Genomic DNA, 14,832 nt, shown 5'->3' on the forward strand with positions numbered 1-14,832 from the left:
GAAAAGTAACAGGCGCGTTTCAACAGTGTAGCTGTCCAAAACGATGTTGCACGAGAGAAAACTTCTCTAGGCTGCAGGAAACAAGGGCAGTGAAGTTTCTTGACTTCGTATCTTGAGCCCCTTATTTCGGAATTGGCAGCCTTACCGGAACACTGCGCTTCAGGTGAGTTTCGCAACAACGTGAAGAGAAGAAATATATTAGCAGGCCATTTTACTATAATTCATTAAAAAAAACTAAAGCATAACCACTTATTCGCTTGTAAAATGTTTGGTGCAATGCATAACGCACAGGAAGTCGGCTTTGGTTCGACCCAACAGTTCGTGAGCGGACGCCCTCAATAGCGTTAATACTTTAGCAGTTGAAGAACTATCATAAGGAAATAAAATCCTTACATGTATGCTAAAGAAGAATTTTAAGATAGACTGACAGATTTCCTGTCCAGAATGCGAAATACGCCAGTGTTACCGTTTGTGATACCTATAGAAAAAAAAAAAACTATATACTGACGGTGTCGACGCTCTCTTGCCATTACCGCAGCATCTCTCAGTTACATCATTTAAGTTCGAGAGCCTCTGCATGGGGCATTCAAGTGTTTATCAAGAGTCAAGATTTACACCGCATTCGGAAGGAAGCAATAGCGTTAGCCGGCAACCTCTAAAAAGCTTTCTTTAAACAATAAACGACCTCAATACGGAAAACGCCATAAAATTCGCGACCTCAAGTTTACGTCACGAGTGAGGCACCTTGGGCGTCACTGGGCCACCACTGAAGTTTGGCCAAAAGTGCGCTGGCCTCACTTCAACGACAAAGGCTGACAGAAGCCTGTCCGAATCAACGGGCGCGCTGTCCTCCTCGGCGTCAGTTGTCGCGTTGGCTGCACCGCCAGCGTCCGATGCCCCGACACGGTGCGTGGGCCAGGAGTCGTGGACATAGACGTCCCCTCGACGGACGCCGCTGGGGCTCAGCAGGGGCATGAAGAGCAGCACAGAGAGGAACACCACCAGGGCCGCGGCCACGAGGACGGGCAGGAGCAACCAGAGCTTGGCGAGCTGGGGATCCCTCGAACGGGCACGGCCCCGCTGCGACGCCCACAGCCGTCTCTACGAGCTGAACGCGAAGCCTCTTACACGCTGGCTTTTCGCGTCATTTTACTCTAAGTACATCTTACTGTTATAGAAAGAGTGGTCTTGAAAGAGTGGTTATTGTGGATCTTATTTTTAATAGAAAGAGTGGTCTATCGATGCCGCTTCCCCAAAATTCCATAAGGATAAACAAAGCGAGCACGTAAAGGCATGGAAGGATTTGTGCATGCAGAAGAATTTATTGCATCTAGTCCGCGTGCAAACTTGAAAGAGCAATGTTCTGTGTCTCGAGCAGATGACAGCGAAAGGTCAGTGATGGTATTTCAGCAGGCATTACAATACAGCTACTTAATGTTCAGCTGTGCAGATAGACTGGGTCGCTGCAGCTATTTGCGGTTGTGCTTTCGTTTGGATGGGCTACACGCAAAAGTGTACCGAGCTAACATCAGTTGCTGTGGATGGCTACAACCACACAAAGGGACGGCCAACAACCTTATTTCCCATGAGGAGCAACCGAAGAACCACGAGGAACTGAGCAACACCTTAAAGGGGTCCTGAACCACCTCTCCAAGCAACGGTCGACTGACCTCAGCAACAGAGTTTATCCCCTTACGAATCGATAACCGCAAAAATGTTTAGAATTGCTGAAGTACGAGCGGAGCTATAGGCATTTGTCGCAGCACGCTTCAAGCGCTTCTCTCTCCTCTCGTCCCGACGAGAGAGCTGGAGGATACACAGGGAAGGATGAGAAACGGGAACGAAGCTACGTCACGCGCACGTCATCATCTTGAGCGCGCACAACATACAGCGCGGCGCCCGGCACGTGGCGGCACCCCGTGGCAAGAAGCGCATCTGATCCAAACGACACTCTTCGTTTATGTCAGCTATCGGACCAACGATCGGACAGTAGCAGCAATCTGTTGCGCCACGAAAGGTCTGTTGTATGACGGCCCTTGCAGAGAGGGCGTTTGAGAAAGTGGCAGCTTCGCGATCCCGCTCGTGAACTATCCTTACCGTGCACAACTCCAAGATTTATTTGGCTGAGCTGTTCGCAGCAGCGTCTGCTTTCAGCTGTATGTGTTTTTTTCACTAAGGATGATGGGTGGTTCAGCACCGCTTTAGAATTTACGAAAACTGATATTTACTGTGAAAAGAAAAAAAAAAAGCCTACAATAATTGTGCGAACAAATGATCATTTTACCGAGCGAGTTGCTGCTAGTTGCACAACAGTGCATTACACGCGTATCTTCCCGCTGAACACATGCTTATCTCACGCACGTTCGCGATGCCTCCTTACCTTACACGCAAAAGACGACGGCAAAATATTCACCACCCGCTCACGTTAAACTTTATCAGCTTTGCGTTATCAGCTATCGGTTCATCACGGCATGTCAATAAGGCTACCACATCTTCATCTTCTATCTCATAAAATACACAGGTCGCGCACTACTCATATTATATACTGGCTGTACCGCGATAAGGTCGACAGATTACCCTGTTTTCGGCAAAGCTTCCTTAACATTTTCGAAAAGGATAGCTGCCTTGCTTGGCTGCGTGAGTTACATTGTCTAAACTTCACCGCAGCAGTCATTTTTCGCATAGCATCTCTCGAGCGTTCTTACCCCTAACCCTTCAAACACGATAAGCAAATACGTTGCTCCGAGTGCTGGTATACTCTCCGCATCTGTATACAACCAGTGCGGAGTGAACGGCGTGCAGTCTCTGTCGGTTGAGCGAGACACCCCGACTGGGCGCTGACCTGATTTCGATGAGGGTATATGTGGATGACAGCGTCGTCGGTGTCAGCCCTTTCCCCAAAATCCGACCACGCCGTGAACGAGCGGCTGGTTGGGTCGTTAGCGGCCATTGCTGAGGGGGAGCAATAAGAGGACGATGATATTGCTCCTACACCACATGGCACGCACCCACATCGGTGGATAGGCAAGAAATCAATCGAAGAACCGAGATACACTTATTACTTACCCCATCACTTAAAACTTGCCTGTACCCCGAAACTGCGGTTGCTTGGCTATCAGGAGGTAACCCAAATAACGCGCATAGACTGAATAATGAATAGTAATTAAGAAAGAAGTATATTGGCCGTAAACAGAAGTAGGCGTAATCACCATCTTAATATTCTACCCTAACGCTATCAAGTAGTTTTTAACACGATACCACTAAAGAGCTCGTTTTTCGGAAATTGCGGTGTCGGCGTCGTTGGTTATGTTATTTTTATTTTGACCATCCGTGGCTTTTTTATGGAGCCCGACATTTTGTGCTCACCGGGGCAAAACCACATGAAATATAAATATAGCACTGAGAGCGGAGTGTTTGTTCTCGTGCGACAGCTATCGGCGCAATGCGTATCATGCAGTGTCTGTTGTATTGCTTTGAAGGTGGCTACTTCTCGCTGGATAATCGCTGCTCGCCGGAAGGCACGCTTGCTGTATTCGAAATTTCTCGCATATTGTCGCCGGTTCAATCTGGAAAGAGTGTTGCCTCATCAGATTGCGCGCACGCGACAGTGCTTTGAGCCCGCGCTGCATGCATTCTCGAACGCAGCACCAACAATCATTTTGGAATATACAGCATTCCATGTATGTACAGTAGAGAGACACTTGACCACTTGATTCGAGATGACCGTCCTAGTTGATGTTGTTATTTCAGTGTTGTTTGCTTCTTTGGGCACCAGTTGGCTCAACGAACAATCTTAGCATTGTCTAGCTGTTCACCTGTTCACCATTCAAGCAACTCGAGAGTATTCTTACTAACGTTTATTACGATGACAATTTCGATTTTACAAGTTTTAGACGTTTGCCAGTGTCTTCAGCTTATCATACTTGCTTCTGAAGCGTGTGCCTCTCCTGCGCTGCCTCGCACGTGCGATGGATCTACCCTCGGAGTAAAAAAGTTAGCCAGTCCATTGCTCGTGGTTCCGCACCACTAAACTCTTTCATTTTACTTTCGTTGATTGAGGCGTGCAGTGAACGCGTGATTTTCGCTAGATATTATTTAACGTATTTTTTTTTGTCATCATGTCGTATACATTAAGCATTTCATAGATGTATCCCCCCACTGAAATCCCTGACAATGGTGCAGATAAGCTTTTCGTGCCCTGTTAGAAGCAGCGAAGTAAGTGGGGCTAATTCCACATGGTCGAAGCCAATGAAGAGGACCAGGAATGGACGTGCCAGCATATTTTCGTTTGCGCCTGTGCAATAAAACAAAAACGCTCGAAATTTGTCACATTACTCCGACTGATGCCTGAGAAACTAAGGCATTTCATAGGGTATATTACGCGTGCCAGCTACGTCAGTCACCTTTTGATGAAGGCGAAATGCAAAGAAGAAAATGCCGGTGTACTTTGACTAGGGAGATTAAAAAAAAAAAAAACCTGAAGCAGTCTAAATAAATCAGCACACCCCTCAACCGAATGCCTCATAATCATAGCGTGGTTCTGGCATACAAAACGCGAGATTTAATTTTATTTTATTTTCAGATGGCGTTACATTTGAAATGTATATATAGAGCGTCACAGAGTTAAAAAAACTAAAAACAAGAAAAAGCAACGTAAGACCTGAGATCGATATCTACATAGCGCGACCACATTCGCATTAGCATAAAGGCTATGTTTACGGGCACGACCTAAATATGAAAAAAAAAAAAAGAAATGTAAGTAACAAGTAGCCACGAGGTATCTGTCTCCTCTTTTAAATATAAAGGGAAAAGTTGAGCAAGATGCGCATACACGGTGAGCTGAAACTTTACCGCCTTTCAAGGAGAGCATGTCGAAAGCTTCTAAATAGTATATGTGATCGAAGTGTATAGAACAGGATAGGAAAAGTGAACGCTACGCAAGTTGGTGGCGCATTATATTTAGAACAGTGCGAAAGAGCGGAAAGGGCAGAAAAGCGACACAAGCAGGCGCTGCACTCAGTTTGCAGTCGTAGCAGTGATAGTACAAGGGACAACGCTTTGCTATTTGAAGGACGAGCTGTCTGCCTGCCGACAAAACATACCGGAGGGAATCTTGGTAACAGGATGAGTCATGCGTTTGCTGCAAGAAAAGCTCGAAAACTACGTAACACGTGATGGAATGCCGGGATGGAAGTATTAACTGGTCAGAGGTTGACAAAAGCGAGAGACGTTTAGAATATTGGCAAAAAAAAAAAAAAAAACTGAAAGAGCAGGGAGGAGAGTGACAGATGATTCGTTGCAGGCGTAGATAATAGTACGTCACATGAATGGAGGCTCGTATCAAAGAAGAGAGAAGAAGTGTAATCAATAGGTTATGGTTGTTGTTAATTAGTCACTTCGATGTCATTTTATCTGCGGCAAAGTATTTCCACCTCAACGTAGAGATCGTGTGCGAAAACTACAGGAGCCTTATTCTCATAGGATCTTTATAAAAGATCTGCATTGTCTAAAAAAAATTCACAGCATATCCACGGGTGGATGATGAAGAGCTTGGGCGAAGCTCCTGAAGCAATCATGGTTACACCGTGAAATCTTCAGTGGTTTCGCCCAGCAGTAATCAAAGCGATAGCCCAGTACATCATCAAAGACGTGACAAACACTGTATATACTTATACAAAAAAATTTATTAATCGTAAATGGTAGCTACACGTGGCTTCCGTTCCCCCTTCATTATAACGGCTTTATGGTCGGTGAAGTGATGGATCGGAGATGGGTCGTAGTGGGATGTTTGCAAAGACGAAGTAGTGGGCAGTTTGTAAAGGATCGGTGATGGGTCGTAGTGGGAAGTTTGCAAAGACGAAGTAGTGGGCAGTTTGCAAAGGTGGTTACGCCGGAAAACGGAGACGTGACAAGGTTAGACTAAGAGGAGCTTCGCCCCTAAAAAAAAAAAAAAAAGCAGACACCCGTATGCATAAACATGTCTTAACGATTGCCATTGGCCGGCCGTCTTCGCTAATAATAGTAAGTTCGCTATACAAGAATCAGTCGATGCCTGCTCTCACGCGCAGCTCTAGCGTTTGAACCTTCTACTACGCAGATTACGTATCCACATATACAAAGGGCGAACAGCGGCATGCGTCGAACATATATCTGACTAGAGCCGGGCGAAGCGCGTGTCATATAACCCAAACGCTGCTCTCGATGCATTTTCTTTTCCACGTTTGTTCGCAAAGAAAAGCGTGCGCACGCCCAGCGCGACGGTTGATCACAGGTGATGTCGGCCTCGAGGCGTCCAACGCTGCTCAAGGACGCGGCATGGTCGCGCTGCGACCACTCAACGACAAGATCCCGATGGAGCCAGGGGAACGGCAGCTCTCGAAATAGACATAATTATGCCAACTCGAAAGGCGTCGCGAGAGGTAAATATTCGTACGAACGCTCTTCTGCAACATACGCCTTTGCCCCTGCTCAGGGCGCCGTCAGGAGTGAATGAATCTATAGTATGAGTGAAGTTGAGCTTCGCGAAAGGTGCACGATTCTATCATGATCCGGTTTACAACACTATGGTATACAGTAGTGGCTGACTCAAAGGACGGTTTCTATTCGCAGATGTTTTCTACCAGTTCTTTTAGATAAATATTTACCGCTAGAAAACCTGTTTGCTCGCGTGTGCAAGATGGTTGGACAAAAAAAAAAAAAAAAAAGTACTGCCTCGCTCCTCGCCGAGTCCGACGACCACAACGTTCCAGGGCAATGCGTCTTCGCGAGTGCTACTGCGGCTTTTGAAACAAGCCACCTGCACTAATAAACTCTCGTGAAGTGCATACCTAATGCGCACCTGAGCCTACGTAGAATCGCAGGGGTGTAAGTATGTAGTATTGTGTAGTCTGAGTGAACGCGCACTTATTATGTTGTGCATTGCGCGCGCCGATCTAGTCTGTTCGAGAACAGTGGCCTAGAAATGCACGAACTGTTATTCTTTTTTTCTTTTTGGCGCAGAAAGCTTTGACTTACGCGTGCACGGCAGGGACGCTATCGTCTCATATAAAATTTATTCAGTGCCATGCACTATGCTTGATTTCTTGCGGTCTAATTTAGTAGCTCGTATTGCAATGCTATGGGCTACAAATCTACCCGTGCAAACAAATGGGGGCGAACGTTGATGTGCGAGCAGCGCGAGCCGACGCTTTTTGAGCAATGATGGATTATTCGTAAAACTATGCTTACAGCCAAATGATCATGGGCTACGGCATTCTGTCAGACCCGAATCTAAGTCAGGAGTCACTGCAAGCCAAATGATGCGGCCGTAGAACCATGCTGCCGTTGCTAAGGCCCCAAAAGTAGCCGTCCAGTTGCACTGACGGTCTTGTACTGGGCATTTGCACAATGCGCGATGTCCGTCATGAGCATCTTAGGCAATAGGTGCAGCTACAGGGAGAAGTGCACAACCATCATGACTTGTTTCCCACATCCAGACGCGACCTGGATTCGAGTTACAAATATATTTACACGTGGCCCGATAAAGCCGCTGCGGCATATCCAACGAACTCGCAAGGCGATAAAGAAGTGTGTACAACAGCGCCTCCACGATTCGAAGTAGGAAGAAGCAAAGACAGGGAGGTTGACCAGGTCCGGTTTGCTCCATACGCAAGGGTAAGAAGGGATGCAAAGAAAGAAAAAAAGAGGGAGCAAGAAAGGCACTAGCGATGCGAACACAATCTGTTACTCTCAGTTGACTTCATGAATGCTATAGCAATGTCCGCATTAGCTTTATATGTGCGCAATTAACGCGTGGGTCAATGTCCAAGGATATTTGCCTCTGTCTGTCTGCCTCTGAAAAAGCTCTGATAGCTAGTAGGTTTAACACATCCCGAAGAACATCGTGTCCACTGTTATCACGATCACAAAAAGACAACACGTGCTCGATCGACTCTTTACAGTGAGCGCATGCGAGTCACAGAAAGATGTGACAGACATTCCAATAAGGTATGAGTAGGCCGGATTTCGTAAATGTCACTCCTAATCAGGGCCACCACAGCGTTGTTGCTTGAAGCGCTGAATAATCTGTACGGGCTCGTCTCTAATGGCTACGCGTTTCTTGGTCTTGAACAGAAACTTCTGTGAAATCGTTATATGAGCCAAGGTTAAGGCGTTTCTAAAACATTAAAGCGAAACGCATTGTGCCTGAAGTTTGTGCTTGTTCCAAAAAAAAAAAATATTAATTGGAGCAAACATGAGTGAGCAAATACAGCGCAGCAGACCAAAGATGTCGAATATGAAGAAGGTATGTAAGTATCACTCTGTGAATACAGCTCAATAGACCAAACAGGCAGAATATCGAGGAAGTATGAGTTCTATTCTGTGTATACAGCGCAATAAACCAACATAGGGCGATCGGACCGACCGAATTAAGTCTTGCGAAGATGAAAATGGCAGAAATGCACGCGTAACACCCGCCACCACCACCAATCACCATCTTCTTCTTTTTTTTTTTTTCTTAACCCCACGTGTTCATACGGTGAGCAGCGCTGTGGGCCCGACTTGGTGCTCTGGCATGAGAGCACCACAGGGCGACACAGCATGAAAGGGATCCACAGGAGGCGTTCCGCTGGGCAACCTAATAAGCGATCACACCTCCGTTGCAGCTACCAGCTCGCACGACCCTGTTTCCCGGGCAGCACGTGCGGTTCACCCGTGGTGAAGAAGGCCTTATACTAGAACGTAATTGCAGCGACGCCCTTTCATCAATAACCGATTCCCGCCGTGTCGAGCGGGCGCCGGGTCGGCCAGGCGCCGCGCAGCACTGCCTAACCGCACGTTCTGCGCACGGCAGCAGCCTCGCTCCGGTTTCCCTCCGAAAGCGTCGAGTGTCGCCCACTTCTCGCAGCGGCGCTAGCGTGGAACCCGAACGCCACAAGTCCAGACTCCGACAGCAACGGGCACGCGCAATGGCCGGCAGCCTTGGCCACCTTACACCGCGGGACGTGCCCGCCGCGCAGCGGAACGCGCACCGACGCTATCAGGTACATACATACCTCGCTCTACGTTGCTGAACGCATACACCGCGTCTCCACCTGTATACGCGAAACAATGCGCGGACCGTTATCTGCTTGCACTCAAGCATTCAATGGATAGAAAAAGGCTGAGGCGAACAATTCTCACCGCACAGTTTACAGAACTATCCTAGACGTCGGGTCCGAATTATCTACCGTACCGGCACTTTAGCCCTGCGCACATGTGCAGTAATATGACGGTCAATGTCGCCAGGAGCATCTTCAGCCATTCTCCTACCAGGACGACCATTCATGCGTTACAGGAGACGTATTAGTGATGCTCAAAAGCGAGCTAAGGCTGTTGCAGTAACGTTCGCAGGTGCTATATAAAATGAAAAAGAAACGAGTCCCGCCAAAAAATAAGTATAGACAGGTGGTGTCAAGCAGCCTGAATTGATGTCTGCAGTCAAAGGTGGCACACAATGCTGGCATGCAATGCATCACGGCACGAAAGCCGGGTGAAGGCTACAACACAGTCCGGAGTGCCTTGCCAATGACGGCAGGCGCAGGGGCCTCGTTGGCGACGCTGGTTCCGGAGCGGTTCAGTATAGCGTGTCATGCGGACACCAACGGCGCGCTCTCATGCAAGTTAAAAGGCGCCCGCGGAGCCTCCTCAGGGCCGCGAGCGCCGCTCTCATTAGCGCCGTTGAACAGCACGTCTTGCCTGCGCACTAAAGCACTGGCGCAGAGCCATTCTCAGGTATGCGGACGAACTGCGGTAAACGGAAGCAAATACGCTGACGTCGTGACGTATATACACCTCTGTCGTCGCCAACTTCGTGGCCTGTCAATGTCTGCCGTCTCCAACCGAAATGTTGATGCATCAAGTGATTTCCTAGAGGCGCATTTCGTGCAAACGCTCTGCTTAGCGCATATATCATACTTCCCGATTCGTCATGCTCTCATCTTTGGCCCTTCATGAAATCAATCTCAGATATGGGCACCAAACCGTCGCGCTTACCAGCGCGCAAGCTCTTCTGTGAAAGGCTGATTGACAGGACACTCAAATTAAGCCGCACCGAATTTGTTAAATACCGAATGAAGTTCGCTTGCCCGAAGCCACTGCGAGTCTCAGGTAACTGCGAGTCTCAGGTGACTCAAGCTGCTTTTTGTGTTAGCAGCTTGAGTCAAATAAGTGCTGAACGCTATGATAGACTGAATAACGGTGACAGGAAGCTCTCTCTCGTATATACCCATGCCCACTTTGACGAAACGGTTGATACGCTAGAACGGTTTCGCAATGGGCGTACAGTAGCGGTTCGTACAATGGTGATTCGTAATTCGTAACGTGATTAGGAAACGAAACTTGCAGAGAAACAAGCTTCGTTTTCTGTTTTTTTTTTTTTTACGTGCGTGCGAAATAGTTTACGAAGCAGCTCACTCAGCGGTTATCACAGCGCTAAAAATGTTTTTATTTGTGAGACGACAAAATATGTCATACATATCACCTCAGTCGTAGTTCGTCCATCTATCCTGTGTCTGACCTGCTATCCGCTCGGCAAACATAACTGCACTCGGCAAAAGCTTGCTAACTGTATACGAATGAGCCGCTGCTGCATGCAGTGCTCCACACATCCAGGCGAAATACCGACTATGAGCTGAGCGCACCTAATGATAAGAAACGAGTTTTCATAACGTACCTGTGTGCCGGCCCTCTCATTTAAATGTGTTTTTTTTTTCTTGTTGAACAGTGCGCACGTATGTATGTGTGCGTGTGAACCACACACTCGTTTCCTGCAATCGAAATACTAGTCAGCAAGACGATAATTACAGCATCCTTCGCGCGATGGTACACCTTGCTGATGCAACTGGGCTCGCTTTGTTAAACTATACATAATAAACTAAGCCAAATCAATCGCAAAACCAACTCAGGTTTGTGCATACGTGCGAGCATATGCGACTCCGGGACATATATTACGACACAGACGATTTTTGACCATGATATCTTTATTTAGCATGCAGCTCACTCGCCACTCTCGTGACGGCAAGAATTGGGCGATGAATGCTGAAATATAAGGCACTGCAGCGGTGCATACAGTTAGTAACAGACTAAATTACTGGACTCGGAGTGAATGTAGATAATGTTGTCGTTATAAGAGAACATAATAGCCGTTGCTAGACACTGCTGGTAGTATGCGATGACATAAGATACACTGTTCAACAGCCGTTTGCGGATCGTGGATGGTACACGCTAAGGCTAAGCTACGTATAATATGCATTAATGAGGTTTATAACTGGGCGAGTTGGTTCGTGGATGACGTTGGTACAAACTGAAACGAGACAGAAAGAAGTTCAGGGGAAGACGTCGGCTTGAAGCGACGGGAAATCGTTGTACGGGGAAGCTGACAAGACAAGTGCACTTGTCGAAACGTTGACTCCAGCGACAATCCCTGTTTAACGATTCCTCATCGGTACAAAGAGCGCGACAAGGCGAGACACAAAGTAAGAAAGGAAAGAGAGAAGGAGCATTCAACAAACTAGCGTTCAGCCATTCAATCAATCACCTCCACAGCACGGCCTATAAGGTCGCCATCAAGGCCTCCCTCTGACTGAACAGAGGTGTTCTTTGTAAATGTCCTTTGCTCCTGGAAATGTTCGCTCCACATATTTGTGTGAAAGACCCCCGCCTATGCGTCCGCTATAACCGAGACGCCGAAGCTAAACCGCGAAGAGACAATGGAAGCCAAGTCCATACCCCACACCAGAGATACTAGTGCGATCGCGTTATCGTATTATCAAGATTGCACTGCCTGCGAGATCGGCCCGTTCAGCGCATATCTTGCTGTGCGGTGTAAAAATTGAGGTATGCGGGGAGCATGGCGTTTTGGCTTTAAAAGTATCTACCTTTGCGGGATGTCAAATAAAGCTACGATCTAAACAAACCCATATACGTCAGCCCTGTACCTAACTGCGGTCTTGTACCCTGATTCTGTGAGACGGCGACTTGCAGGCGAAATCGAAGGCCGTTTCGATTCGTGGCCATTACAGCGCAACACGCTGTGCAGGTTCCATAATTGGGGTGTTATTTACTGAAAGGAACGTACTTCCATTCGTGTTCGATTTTAACTATGCATTCGGCGTCTCCTCTCTGTCTCATTTATTATTTGCGGCGTAAATCGCTCAGCAAGTTTGATTAAAACATATAGATGGGACGCATGCTACATACGCGACGAAAGATCTGTCGCATCGATTCTCCTGTCACGGAGTGACGCGACAGACTGGATTGTCGGACATGTTTCTTTACATGCTTTATGACAGCTCCTGACCCACCTAATTCGGGAAACGGGTGAGAGATCGTGCAGTAAGCATGCCTCACTATGGAAGCATCCGTAAGCAAAGGTCCAGAGTGAATTAAGCGCCCTATTGACTCTGCTACCATCTAGCCAGACAGTCCTCGAATGACGTCCCCGAGTTGTGCCAGCATTATTACATAGACAGTTCGTTACGCGGTGCTAAAGGAGACGCTCTTCGGCGGATATCGCTGCAAGGCGTTTTATTTCTTCAGAGCAATACAGCTGCTTTCCGTGGGTGCGAGGCCTTTGCCACGGACCTTCGCAGAACGCAGATGTGCTCGGCCGGACACGAGGACGTGCGTCTGCCCTATGCGGCGCTTGTTCGCATCCGAGAGAGAGGTTCCCTTTCTCTATGCAGCGACCAGGTGCCACCGGACATCTGGTGTGTGTGCGCGGACTGGTTGTGCGTCCGTGCTCAGAACTCAGAATTCGCTCTTTCGAAAGTTTCCTCTTAACGAGAAAACTGCTTCGTCGATAACGCGGTTTCGAGTTAGGAGCACGTCCAAGTTAAGCGAAACGCAATGAAAAGCGAAACGACACGTATAACGTCAATCGCGCTTAAAATGAGCACACGGCAGGTGCACTCAAGTTCTCGACTTGTCGCAGATTGTGAGAAATGTGTCGAAAACACGCATGTACAAGAATATGTGCTCACATAACACAGTCTGTGCTCACTAGATGCGCCGCGAACTGCTTCCTATATCGCTCTAACGACAAAATGACATTCTGCATTGTCAATTTCAACTCGATTCCCGATTCGTTCTACACCCTCGCGTGATTACAAGACAGAAACGCATAATCAACGCGGTATTAAAGGGGTCGTGAAACGTCCTCCAAAAATTTTCAACTACGTGTGTATTCAGAATCCTGGCCGTCCATTTAGTACTATACATCGACTCGTTTGATGTCTGGGTTCGCTGAATTACTAAAAAAGCGCAATTTCGGTTTCCCCGCTCACGTTCCAGTCAACTGTGTAGCTGACGTCATTTTAAGACAGCCAATGAAAAGTCTCTGTCGTTGACAAAACATGGCGACGCAGCGATGTTTTTGAGTTTTAGTTGACCGTGGTTCGTAGCATCATACTGTTTAGATTGTGGTGCCGGCAACACCATAACATCATGGACACACAGCGGGCGATGGCTGACCTTCCCGAACTACAGCGTCGTCTGCTAGAGCGGAGTCGGCTGTTAGGCTTTGAGCCGTACGCCGACGCACCCATGCGGGTGCGAGACCGGCCATCGTCAGAGCAAGACAGCGGCAGCGGCGACGACGGTGAAGAAGCCTGCGCCGTGGAGGCACCTGTATCGAGACCACGTGGAAAAACCTGCGCTAGCGGAAGCCCCGACCATGACCTCACACCTCCTGAGCTTTTTCGGTGGTGCGTCGAGCAAGAGGTTCTTGCGTCGGTACGGCGTCACGCTTGAGGCGAGCGTTTCTTGTGTCCAAAACCGAGACTCCGAAGGACATTGAGGTTGGTTTGGTAGTCTTCTGGCAGAAAGTGGTCGGAACACACGAAACCACTCTCTGAGCCCAGACCATCGGGGCCATCGCGGTTGATAGCTCGAAGCCACACTGCTCTGCGCTGTGGCTCGCTGGGCAGCTTGTGAAAGCGAACGTTGTTTGCACTTTCATAAGTTGTGCGGCACTGTCTGACGACGCACACAGTTGGAATAGCGAGGACTAAGCCACCGAAAACACACAGTAGAACACAACTTGCGACGCTGCACTGACTGCACCGACCGAGCCCAGCAAACCGACGGGAAGGCATGGATACACACGTGAAAGAGCCCGGATGTACTTGAAAGCGGAAACCGAGCAGATCACTCTCTGTGATTGTACAGCTTAGAACTCAGAGCGCCAAAATAGCTCTGCTGCTTTTCTTTTTTAGTATCCTATAATTATATTACTTCAGAGCAAAATAAAGCGAACGCTCTCTTTGTAACTTCTCTTAACATGACGTATCACTGACGTCACATTTTAGTGCTTTTAGCGGCCGACGGTCGCGCATGGTCGCTAGCGATCTCCAAAGAACTGTGATTTCAAATGGGTGTCATTAATTACAGAATGGATATTGTGCCGAAATATTTCGGAATTGGTATGTCTAATCCGTATTAAATCAGGGAAAATTGCAACCGGGAAGTTTCATTTTCGTTTCATGACCCCTTTAATGAGAACTAACAGGCAACGATGTCAAACAAGGTATAGGGGATGTTATTCGTTGTAATTAGGATAAAATGTGAAGATAGTAAAGTGGACGAAAAGATAACTTGCCGCCGGCAGGGACCGAACATGCGACCTTCGAATAACGCGTCCGATGCTCTACCACTGAGCTACGGCGGCGGTCATCCTCTCGTCCACTTTATGGGGCATACATGTGCATTTAAACCTGGAAGTGTTAGCGCCAGTCGCAACCGTGGCGGCGAGTGTGGAACACTTTTTTTCTGCCTGTTGGCTTCACGTAGCATGTGATCTTTTTACGAGCTGGC

General features: G+C 47.9%; 1 pseudogene; it reads right to left on the bottom strand.

The window, feature by feature from the left end:
- Window positions 1–729: 729 nt before the first annotated feature.
- On the bottom strand, window positions 730–14,148 carry LOC125757133 (uncharacterized; annotated as a pseudogene).
- Between the last annotated feature and the right edge of the window lie 684 nt (window positions 14,149–14,832).

Source organism: Rhipicephalus sanguineus, chromosome 1 (assembly GCF_013339695.2).
Source record: "Rhipicephalus sanguineus isolate Rsan-2018 chromosome 1, BIME_Rsan_1.4, whole genome shotgun sequence".
Taxonomy (NCBI): Eukaryota; Metazoa; Arthropoda; class Arachnida; order Ixodida; family Ixodidae; genus Rhipicephalus; species Rhipicephalus sanguineus.